Raw genomic sequence first — 6,042 nt, 5'->3', positions numbered from 1 at the left:
GATCAAATACTAAATAGTATACTTAATATAGGTAAAATAGTAATTAGTATATTGTATATATGCTGTGAATTGTATAACAGCGCATACTAAATACTTATTACTGATTAGTGATTATTACCCAGACAGTAATTTTTTTGTTTAATAATATTAGTATAACGTTATTATAATACTATTATAATATTATCATTACAAAATGCTGTCTGAGTTAATAAGGTAATAAGGTCCGTTTCATAGCCGAGCGTAGGTACGAATTTAAACAATGTAAGTGAATCGAAAAACGCGCGTGCGTGAACGGTTGTGCCACTGTGGACCAGGCCCCATCGGAGGAAACAGCTAGAAACCATTTGTAAATTATAGATAATATTTTCACAATAATACATACATTGGTACTTGGTAGCGTCAGTGGCGTAATCGAGAATGTTTCACGGGGAAATTAATATTTAATATTCATGGGAAATATGTGGTGGGGCTTCACCCACACACCCTCCGTAACTAAATTTTATATCTCGTATCAAATCAATATATTTATTCTATATTAGGTACACTAGCTGTATCACCCGAATTCACCTGGGAAAAAATGAACACACCTAAAATGCCTAAAATGCTATAATAATATGTAGGTACCTATATTATAATTGGCGTATAATCTCGATAATAGATAAAGTCATAAAGACAATACATTTTAACCACCTAACCATTGTAGCAATGTAAAATTTGAAACTAAATATTTTTGATAATGCAATTTATATAATAATTCAGCTAGTCGTGGTATGAAAATAAAGTTATCGGTGTTTTCCATACAACTCTTATGTATATTATATTAAAACTATGTAATATGTAACATTTTTTTTATTAATTTATAGTTTGTATTTTTGGCCAGTATTTATTTACGACAGAGTGCGTAAAAGATTATATTATAATCTGTGCATGTACATTTCTCACAAACAACAGATATTTAAGGTATATTTCAAACAAAAAAACGGATTACAGTTCAGTTACTGAAATTAAGAATAAAATCACATCTTCTTAAACAATTGTTTATAGCCTATAGGATATGCATTTTCTTAAAAAACAATAAAATTGAAAGTAATAGATTATTCGGAGGAGTATTTGAAACAATACTTTATGAAAAAAAATCGTTAAATTATTTAAATGACACGCTAAAAAACTGTAACCGTTGAATACAATAACCCCCCTCCCCTTCAATTATGAATTGCCAACATTGCCTCACCATTAATTCTTTTCTTTTTTATTTCGTAATAATTTATAAATTTGCAATTGTACTATTTGTAGGTATAAGACAATATATAAGTACAGCTTATGGTGGGGGAATCTATCCCCTCGTAATTACGACCCTTTGTAGCTCGTGTAGTTTTACTCATATAAGATGTGCCCGAGTCAAAGTGAAAAAAAATGAGAATTATTCTAGCTAATTAGTGAGTGATTTCTACAAAACATGTAAACATGAAAGATAGGTAGGTAGGTAAATAAATAATTGCTTAGATGAGTCCTAACACTGATTAATGATTATATATAAACTTTTTGGGAGTCACCATTAGGTTTATTTATTTATTTTATTATTTAATGACTTACAATAATATTAGAACATCGTTCTTAACATTCATCTAATAAATTACCTTTTGAGAAATTGTCATATAATTTTTATAATTTTTATAATTTTTAACTTAACTTACACATAAGTATCCATCTTTAAAATGTATTATCATCAGATTTTAAATCATGTCTTAAAATTTAAAACTGGAAAACATTTTGATAATAGTATATTTATAATAGGTACCTACAAGAATTACATGCTGATACTAGAAAATCTTTTTTTCATTGATATGCATACTTCAAAATGGAGAGGTACCTACCTACTTTATATATAATCTATTTTTCAAATACTTTATGACATTTTCTACGTACCTACATAATATGCTGTTTATATCCGCATGTACCTAATAATGATATAATGTCCATTGAATAATACACTTCAACGTTTACTCCAACGATATGGTTTTTGAATAATAATAACTTATAAGTCTATTTGTTATTATTTTTTGCCATGTGTATTACTTCTATAGATTAATTCAATAGTAGGTACCTAGTAGAATTTCATAGAATTAAATTAATTCTATATTTTCAATTAATCAACTAAATACTGCGTATAACCATTTCTTCATATTTTAATATATCATATTTATATACTTAGTGTTGGTATATTATTTGTGTTGAATTCAAGAAAAACTTAAAATATTTTCCGGTCCATATTCAAAAATCTTAAATGTTCCTATTTCAAATAATCTAGTTTTTTTTTTTTCTTACATTAATATAACACCTCATATATAATCAATTATTAAAATTATATGGACGATTCTCCAAGTAGTCGATTATATAAATTATTGTATAGGTTGTTTATTAAATTGTAAATCCACCTGAAAAACTTTGTCAAATCTAAATTTTGTGTTTTTTTCATTAGTACTTTCAAACTTTCTCAAAATTTTAATTTATAACTATAAAACTGCATAAGTTTGGATGCGATTAATTCACTTAATTTTATGTATTTATTTTATTTTCAGCGACTATGGCCATTGGCTTTTATAGCTTTACATAATGCATATATAATGTATTATTATGTATTGACGTATTGTTACATATAATGTTCACACTTAGTGTTGCTGTTTTTAAAATAAGTTACTCCTAGTTCATAGGCTAGTAACAATACCCATAATTTAAATAAGATGTTTATTCAGTACTTTTAAAATAACTAAATATGTACGTTAAAAAAAAGCATTTAAAAACTATTCAGAACGTTAGGTATACGTTAGGCATACGTTAGGTATGTTGGGACTAGGGACCTACCCAATTATAGAGTGAATCTATAACTAAAATAAATTAAAAAACGTGCTACTATAATTAAATTACCTATCGTTTTCTGAACAAAAAAAAAAAATCAATTTTCGGTGGCGCTTAAATGCTAAATAGAGTATGAGTTGGTATCCGAGGCGCCATATGGTTATGTTTTCATAGACAGTCGTAAACCGTCCAAACGAATTTTGCACTAATTTTCATTCAAATTTATCAATTATTATTAATGCATTATGATGTAAATATAGCCAATATAGGACAAAATTAACACTACTCATGCCGTTTACTATAGCCTCCACGGGTGCTCCACCACTCGTCCGTTTCAATGTATTAATATTATTTTGCAATACGACGCTCACCTGCGCCCGTCCTACATAATAATAATAATATATTAATAATAATAACAATAATTATTATTATTCCGTAGACAGCGACAACTAGACCCAGGAGACCGCGCGCGGACTTCGTTGTTATAATAAACTTTGACCGACTCGTATTACACTATTGTTAAATTGTTACAATATACTATACCGTATTTTATCAAAACGATTTATGACTCAATAGGTATACATGCCGTTGCTTTTGGTGGAAAAAATTAGTTATACCTACGCATTATTCGATTTTCAACCGCACGTAGGTCGCTCCGGAACGCCATATAATACAATTTTAGTAAAGATAATAATATTAATGTAAAAAAAGTGTTAATGTCTTTCTTAAACTGACTAAATGTTTGGCCTAATCAACATATTTTATCAACTTATAGAATATAGGTACCTACACTAACAATATTATAAATTTAACCAGTCAAATGCCCCACTTTGTACATTATGTCATTAGTCATTAGTCATTACTATATATTGTGATATGTCTATGTTACGTAGATAGTAGGTATAGATATATAGGTAATACATTTTAGAAGGTCAAATTAGAAAATAGTGCAGATATTTTACACAAATTGTCAATTGGTCATATTATGAAGATGGTACACCAGTATTATTATGTTACCTCCGTTTTACAAACATACTTACAACATGACAAATTTACGTTCAGGAGAAGCCGGCCCTTTTTGTATTGTTATTTTAAAATTGATCTATTACAATAATACTAAAATTATTCTAGTACAATATTATTTTAATTATTTTCAAAAATAGTAGGTAGGTAGGTATTCATTTTAAAAATTCGATCACATACAATTTTTTTTTTAAATTTGTGCCATTATGTTAGATTTTTTCATGGATACCATTTTAAAGTAGGTACCTACTGCATTTAAATATTTGTATTTAATGCTGAGTTACTAACTATAGATGATATATTTGAGACATGCAATACACTATATAGGTACCTACATAGGTACAAGATAAAGCAAATTATAATATAGCACGTGGCATAATATAATAAAATAGCTATGGTGAATTTGTGAATTATTATCTGTTTATCTTCAATTTGTATTATGTACCTGCCGGTATACTTTAATATTACAGATTGGTTATATAATATAGCGGCCGTGGCTATTAAAAATTCATTGGAATATTGTAATAAACAGTAACTTTATTTACTTTTATGTACCTATTTAATTTCTCACAATTTTGAAAATGTTCACTTTTTGAAATTCTCTCAATTCTATAACATAATTTATTAGTTGTACCTATGCATTTACGAATATTTAATATGGTGATAATATAAAAAAAACTCAAGTTCCCGTGATGGACGATTCAATCAGACATTCTCTACATTAACAGAGAATTCTTTTAAAACGCTCGGTCGATATTGAAAATGTTTAAATTATTATTTTTACTGTTTAAAAATGCTGGGCATTGTACAAAATATTCAGGCAATGTGTACCTACATAGAATGGCCGGACTCACTACTTTGCCTTTGTCCGTAACATAAATAATATATAACGCTGCTATGTATTTATGCGTGGCGATGTTATTCTAAATGTATTCAAAAACATTAATACCTATACCTAGGTAGGTACCTGCATTTGAATAAAAAAAACTGTTTTGAATCATAATTTTTCCGAAACTATTGATCGTATTGACATACTATTTACAACACACGAATTACATTCTACAATAGAGCAAATGCTTTGCATTAGAGGCAATAGAATCCGTCTCCGTCATACATGCCGTACAATTTAATACAATTATGTTACATAACTATAAAATGTTGTTGAACTTTGATATGACTCGCATCATTGGAAAAAATTTAAAACGGTGGGGGGAATGAAAAAAAATATGTGTAACTTAAATTTGACTAGACGCTATATCCTATTTAGTTCCCTAAATATATCGACCACAGAGTACTGAGTAGAGTATATATAAGATAGGTATGTAATTTTAACGTAAATTATATTTATAGATATTCCTATATTAAAAAAAAATATTATTGTAATAAAACATCATAATTTACCATGGATATATGGATATTTGTCACTAAAAAAAGAAAAAAGAAATATTTATTATATTTTAAATTTTAATACAACTTCAATAATTATAACAAAATGTCAAGTTTCCTATGTTTATTGGCTAGTTTGTCAATAATTGCTGCATAGAAATGTAACGGGATATGCCTATTTATAGACAGGGGCTAATCCATTAAGTCCAGCTTGAAATAAATTAAATAAATATATCTTGATATTATTTACTTTCATATCGAAATTCAAATTGATAATCATCGTAGGTATTAACACTAATAAACAAAGTTTTGATGACATAATACCTATATGTAATACCAATTGCATAGGTAGTTAAAAACTTGCTAAGTATGTTTTTTAATTTTTACTAATAATAATTAACTGGTAATAATAAAAAATAGGGTCGGGGGGGGGGGGGGTTGATATACCACCATTGCTGGGTACACCATTGACTCCACCTGTTAAAATAGGTACTTGACTATATTGTTGTACTTTGAATGAGATAAATTATCAATGGAAGTATAGGCTATAGGTTATAGCCTAAGCTCTAAAGGTAAGACAAATTATGAGGTAATGTATTAAGAATATACAAAATAAACAAATATACTTACCTTTAAACTCTTGGTAAAAGCATTCTCCTTTTAATTCAGTTATAAAGTATTAAATAACAAACCACTTTCTGGAAATATATCTTCAGATAACATTATGAATTCAGCATTTAAAATAATTTGACCCTTAGTCTAATAGGTAATCTTATT

The sequence above is a fragment of the Acyrthosiphon pisum genome, chromosome A1, assembly GCF_005508785.2.
Source record: "Acyrthosiphon pisum isolate AL4f chromosome A1, pea_aphid_22Mar2018_4r6ur, whole genome shotgun sequence".
Lineage (NCBI taxonomy): Eukaryota > Metazoa > Arthropoda > Insecta > Hemiptera > Aphididae > Acyrthosiphon > Acyrthosiphon pisum.
This window is presented reverse-complemented; position numbering follows the sequence as displayed.